This window comes from Hypanus sabinus, unplaced genomic scaffold (assembly GCF_030144855.1).
Source record: "Hypanus sabinus isolate sHypSab1 unplaced genomic scaffold, sHypSab1.hap1 scaffold_1295, whole genome shotgun sequence".
Lineage (NCBI taxonomy): Eukaryota > Metazoa > Chordata > Chondrichthyes > Myliobatiformes > Dasyatidae > Hypanus > Hypanus sabinus.
In genome coordinates, this window is record NW_026779362.1 from 1 (window position 1) to 7364 (window position 7364).

Sequence of the window (7364 nt, forward strand, 5' to 3'; positions counted from 1 at the left end):
GAGTTGAGCGTACATAATCTTTATATTCCTGTCAGATTGAAAAGGAAGGTTAAAGTTTGAGTGAGCCATGGTTTTCAAGGGATATTGGAAACTTGTTTCGGAAATAGATCTACAATGAATATAGGCAGCATGGAATAAACGAGCTGCTGGAAGAATATAAACAATATAAAATGCATCCATAGAAAGAAATTAGAGTAGCTAAAAGAATATATGAGGTTGCTTTGACAAGTAAGGTGACAATAAATCGAAAGGGATTTCCAAAGTTATAATCAAATGTTATATTAATAGCTAAAAGATGTGGAGGGATCAAATTTGTCCCTTAGAGAATCAGAGTAGACAGTTATGTGTGGAGCCAAAAGACGTGAGGGAGATTTTGAACAATTTATTTTCTAAGGTATTCACTAAGGAGAAGGATATTGAATTGTGTAAGGAAAGGGAAACAAATAGTGTAGTTATGGAAACTACGATGATTAAAAAACAGGAAGTTCTGGCGCTTTTAAAGAATATAAAAGTGGATAATTCTCCGGGAACAGAAAGGATATTCCGTATGACCTTGTGGGAAGTCAGTGTAGAAATAGCAGGGGCTCTGACAGAAATATTTCAAATATAATTAGAAACGTGGATGGGCCCGGTGGAATGGCGTATTGCTCATGTTGTTCCATTGTTTTAAAAAGTTTTTAAGATTAAACCTATCAATTATCGTCCTGTAAGTTTGATGTCAGTGGTGGGTAAATTAACGGAAAGTATTGTTAGAGATGGCATCGCTGATTATCTGGATAGACAGAGTCTGAATAGGAACAGTCAGCATGGATTTGTGCGTGGAGGGACATGGATAAACGCTCCAATACAAGACTAAATAATAAAGGGCTTAATGGTCATCCCAGTCTAGTACTACGAGAAAGTTTAAAGAAAAGACATAAATATTAGTTATAACCGTGGCAATAGGGTTCTTTAAATAGTTTGAATCCATTTGTTGTTACCAAAACCATTTTTTTCTAACACTTTAAACAAATAAGTCCACTCGACTCTGTAAAATGCCAGTTCTGCATAGAGATAGATAACACAATAAGGTTGGTTAGATAATGGTGAATAAATAATGTTCATCAATCTCCCAACATTAGAGAAAGAATAACGGTCTTTAATAAAACCCGTTTGATCCTTAGAGATCATTTTAGTAAAAACACCTCCCAAGCGATTAGCCATTATTTTAGAAAGTCATTTCTACATTTAATAGTCCACATAATAATCCACATTTAATAGTGAAATAGATCTATACGATGAGCATTCAACAGGATCTTAATCTTTTTAAGAATTAAGGAAATACGTGCTTCATAAAAAATAAGGTAAATTACCCTTCTCAAAAGATTCATGGAATATATCCAAAACATACGGAAATAGTTACCTTGCAATTTTTTTTTGAAAAATCCCACCAAATAACCGTCAAGTCCAGGAGATTTAACTGATTGCACTGATAAAACAGCTTTCTGAATTTCATGCTCGGTAATTGGAGCACCAAGCTTCTGTTGATCCTGTTCAGAAATTTGTGGAAATTTAATCTTCTGTAAAAAAAAGCCTCCATTTTGGAGGAAACTACAGGAAATTGATATCTATAAAGATCTGAATAAAACTCTTGAAAAGTATTATTAGTATCCTCATAGTTATTTACTATATCTCCATTATTTTTACGAATCTTTAAAAGTTGTCTTTCTAGCTGCTCTTAATGGAGAATCTAAGAACTTATTATTTTTATCCACAAAAAATTAAAATTTACCTTTCAAGTTAACCATTTATCCTTCAATGGGATATGCTATTAATAAGTTATACTGTGATTGTAATTCTACTCTTCTTTTAAACGAAGCAAGATTTGGAGAGGTGGCATTAATGTTATCTAATTCTTTAAATTGTTTAGAAATTTTATCTAATTCCATTCTTGTTTGTTGCTTAAATTTAGCTGTATACGATATAATTTGGCCATATGAATAAGCTCTTAAACTATCCCAAATTACTAACATTGAGACTTTTACTATATCGTTAAAGAGAAAATAAAAAGTCTTTTATTTGAGTTTCAATAAACTCAGCAAATTCTGAACTTTGTAATAAATGTTCTGGATCTGGAAAGCGCCTAAATGGTCTTTCAATTCAAATGTGAAGATTGAAGGGGCATGACCGGAGATAGCAATCGCATCATACTCACGTTTCTGAGCATTATACAAGAGTCGAGGGTCGACTGTTAAATAGTCGACTCTCGACTACTTATTATAAACATGTGAGAAAGGAATATTCTCTATCACAAGGATGTATGTGCCTCCAGATTTCAATTAATCCATGATCAGTTAAAAATGAATTAATAAGTGATGCAGAACGATTAGAGAGTTGATATTTGGATGATGACTTATCTATTAAAGGATTTAAACAATCACGACCCATTAATAACATATATTCATTTAAATCAGGTAACATGGCAAAAAGGCTTGAAAAATGACGTATCGTCAACGTTTGATCCATACATATGAACCAAATCCATTTTCTTATTACAAACTTTTCCTTTAATATTTAAAAATCTACTTTTAATATTGGCTATTAATATCTTCCTGATTAAAAGGAATATTGGAATCAATAAAAATTGAGACACCCCTAGTTTAACTGTGGTAGTTTGCATGAAACTGACGATCCCTCGAAAATTTAATGAATCAATTTTTATCACATAAACTGATACGCTTCTCTGTCAGGCTGGAATCGATTTATAACTTTAAATGCTTTCTTACGCATCATAATCCGCGAACATTCCGACATTAAAACTAAGCTGTTTAGATATCATCATGAAACTTTGTATCTAAAAAGAGTTTTTAGACGCACGACAGGATGAAGTGATCGAAAATGGCGGAGATGAACAACAATTAAAATAATTAACGTATGCTCCGGAATTCCAAAACGGGGGTGAAAAAAAGGAAAAAAAAATCTCACTCAGACGACATAGCCAGGAAAAGAAGTCGACATCTATCAACGCAAGCCCCAAGAAAAGCAGAGATACTGATATAGCTCCGCCTACTTAAATGATAAAAAAGTAATCTCTTTCTCCCTCTGCCGAACATAAATCAAATTACAACCGTCATGTTAGATAAGGGAAGAAAAAAACAAATCGAAACGATTCTTCAAGTATTTGCACAAAAGAAAAACAATGGCCAGCTTTAAATTATCCAATCTGTCTTTAAAACACAAAAAAAGTAATTAATTAAACGATCTTCAATACAGAATATTAAAAAAACAATTCATTTAAATGCTGCAGAAGGAAAAAAAAAGTTCTAGAAAGTTCAAACTTAGCTACAGCCTATCAAGAGTTCTCCCACTATATTTTCTGAAGATAAAACCGTCCAAAACAGTCCTTTTCAAAAATGAAAATGAATTTTAAGGCAAAAACCTTCTGTGACAACCAGATCTTCCAGTCTTATCATTCTTATCATCAACAATGAGGCACTCAATCCATTATAAGTCATTCAAACATCAAACTTCAGACTCGTCGACAGTGAAATATGGGCACAAACGGAAAAACAATCGCCATCTTTAAATTATCCCGTCTTTCTTGGGTAAATAAACCCAAGCAACAAAAAAACTTTAAAGAACATATACAACAACAATAAAACAGTTGGTTCATTTAAATGGTTCAGAATTATCTACAGTCTTTCAACAGTACTCCCGCTATATCTTCGAAGGTTAAAACCATCCAAATCCAGTCTTTTTCGAAGCTTAGAATACATTTTTAGGTACGAACTTTCTATAACCATCAAATCTTCCAATTTCATCACTTTACACCACGTGACAGTCAAATTATTTTAAATCATTCAAACTTCAGACTTCAGATTCGCCGTCGGTCTCGTCAGACAAAGAGTTAAGAAAACGCAATGCTTCGGCTGGACCACCCGAAATAAGAGTTCCAGAATTTTTAACAGAAAGCCTTAATTTGGCTAGGTACTGTTATATTGGAAAGAGCTTTTCTTGAAAAGCTAATTTATAGAAGAAGCACGTTTCTTCACAATTTCACGTGGAAACTCTTGAAAAAACGAAATTTTGAATCTTGAAATTGAAATAACCTTTGTTTTCTTTCAAGCTAAATAATGCGGTTCCTGTGTCTAAGAGACGGAGAAAACGCACAACAATATGCCTGTCTTTACCTTCATCCAAAGATTTTAAAGCACCAGTTCTGTGAGCCGATTCAGGCTCCGCGGGTTGCGAACCAACCTCCGCAAACAAAGACTGAAACATTTTAGCAAAATAATCTGGTGTGTCGGCAGATTCTGACTTCTCTTTTAATCCAACGATTCGAATATTATTCCGACGCGATCCAGCTTCCAAATCCACGATAAGTTGTTGAGCCTTTTCCAAACGAGAAGAAAGGTCAGCCGCATTTCGATGAACTTCTTTAAGATCGCGGATCAAAGAGTCAATCTTGTCTTCAAACTTCTCTTTTAGTTGAGATATTTCAGTGCATTTACCGGTGATTCGCGATTCCAATCTCCTGACCCAAAGGGGCTCTTCCGAATACTCGTCAGCGTTTTTTAGATTTTCGTTTCGGGGGGTCGGGATTTCGCCTGGTGGTCTTCGAAGTAGCCATAATCATCATTATTGTTACGCAAATTCGACTGCATAAAGTTAAAATTTCAAAGTTTAAATCGGAAAAGGGAGCGATTAAAGGCGGAAATTACTTAAATTATTTAAGTAATTACGTAAATTACTTGTACGTCAGCGGGAGGGGGAGTCAGATTGCAGTTGTACCAGACAACGGTGAGGCCACACCTGCAGTACTGTGTTCAGTTCTGGTCGTCCTGCTGTTGGAAAGATTGGCTGGAAAGAGTACAGAGGGAGATTTACGAGGATGTTGCCGGGATTCGAGTGGCTGAGTTGTGGAGTCCGGGCTGGCGTGAGAAGTTTATTATTTGGGGACCACGGATGACATTATAGAGGTGTATAAAACCCCGAGTGGTATAGGTAGAGTGAATGCGCAGAGTATTTTACCGCAGGGTGAGTAGTCTCAGAAACAGAGTGCACAGGAGTGAGGTGAGAGTGGGTGGAGAGGAGGGAGAGAGATAAAAGTGAAAGATGGGTGGAGAACGGTGCGGGGGGAGAGAAGAGTGGGAGAGTTGGCGAGAAAGAAAGATTGTAATGTCATTCAAGATGGCGCGAGGGACGGTTGACAGAGATCCTGGATCTCTTCGGGAATACCACTTCACAAACGTGCAGACTTCTCGCAGATGAAACGGTGTTGGCGCTGGCAATAGTCCCTCCAGCCGTACGAGTCGCAGTTAACGCAGACGGACGTTCCAGTGGAATATTTGTTAATAACACTGGACGCCTCTTCCCTATCAAAGAAGGTAAAAAAAAAATCAACTGGGTCAAGTCAGCTCCAAGCGGACACCCGAGACAGTCACCAATCTCATCGCACTGCATTGCACTCACCACACAGCCCCGTGACGGTCACCGTGCTAATCCCCCTGACCTACTGTATCCCCACAGACTGTATCTCTCCCCAAACTAACGCACCTGCCCCACATCCCTTGGACAGATTCCAGTCAGCGGTCAGACCCGGTGTGCCTCCTAACTAATCCCCTGATCCACTTTATACCCACAGCCCTGTGTCACATTCTGATCTACGTTCGTGACCGCCTTCTCACGCCACAGACCCGTATCGTTCTCCAAATCAGCGCCATTGCCTCACACACTCGCCAATAGTCCTGTGCCAGAAGCGAATCTACAATCCTGTCCCCCTCGCTTCCCACAGCCCCGGTGAGTCTTCAAACTGATCTACTGACCCAGAGCCAATCCAGCAAAAATCAGAATCTCACCCATCTTCGCATTTGCCAATCCGGTATGTTCTGTCTTGATTGCCGAGAGCGATTGAAACAGCATTCTGCGAAATTAAACGTATTTAATTACGGTGAAGGAGTCTCTGTCTATGCCAGAACCCGGGAGTGTGCGGTATGTTGGTCTAGAGAGAGAAGGAGATTCAGTCTGTGTCTGACCCCGGGAGTGTGTGATGGGACGGTGGGGAGGGAGATTCACTCTGTCAAAGGCGCCGTGAGTGTGTGATGGGACGGTGTGGTGGGAGATTCACTGTGTGTCTGACCCCGGGAGTGTTTGATGGGACCGTGTAGAGGAATAATCACACTGTGTCTGACCCCGGGAGTGTGGGATGGGACGATGTGGATGGAGATTCACTCTGTGCTTTATCCAGGGAGTTTCTGATTGTCATGGAAATCTCCTCATTTGCTGTGACACATACCTGCTCTTCTTTTGAATTTATTTCCAGCAGCCTTGCTTCAATGTCTGAACAATATTTCTTCGCTCCATCGTAAGATGATTCCAACGTGGATATGAAATATCATCGGACTTCATTTCTGATCCAGTCCTGGGGACATGCGTGCTCTGACAATCAGGAACAAGAAAAGAGCATCTCTCAGCAAGACGTCCCATCACAGAGTGAAAATCCCTCCATACCATTTCATCACAAACCCCGTGGACAAACACTACGAAAAGTTCAGTTTACGCTCTCAGGTTTCTCATACAGGGAGTCAATAACAGCGAAGCTCTCTTCCTCCGCGCTGTCACATCAACCCGATGTCAAACTCAGGGTGAAACCCCCGAAGCGCCATCTAATCGCCCAATCAGTTTCATAATCAGGGTCTAGTTATCTCCGCCGCGTCGCGTCACGCACAAAACCCAGTTATTCCCTCCGCTGCATTCCATCACACACACCGGGATCAGGCACAAAGTGAATCTCATTCCACGTTGTCCCATCACACAGTCCCAGGGTCAGACTCAGAGCTAATGTCTCTCCAGATCATCCCATCTCACACTCCCTGGGTCAGACACAGAGTGAATCACCCTCCACACCGTCCCATTTCACACTCCCTGGGTCAAACACAGAGTGAATCTCCCCGCACACCGTCCCATCACACACTCCCGGTGTCAAACACAGAGCGAATCTCCCTCCACACCTTCCCATCACACTCTCCCGGGGTCAGACACAGAGTGAATCTCCATAAAGTCCGTCCCATCACACACTCCCGGGGTCAGACACAGAGTGAATCTCCATCCTCACCGTCCCATCACACACTCCAGGGGTCAGACACAGAGTGTCTCTCCCTCCTCGCCGTCCAAGCACTCACTCCCGGGGTCAGACAGAGAGAGAATCTCCCTCCACGCCGTCCCATCACAAACTACTGACATAGGACAAACAGCGGATGTCTGTCCACATCATCGCTTCACACACTCCCAGGTTCAAACACAGAGCGAATCTCCCTCCACATCATCCCATCACTCTCTCCCTTGATCAAACACAGACCGAATCTCCTTACGTACTATCCCATCAC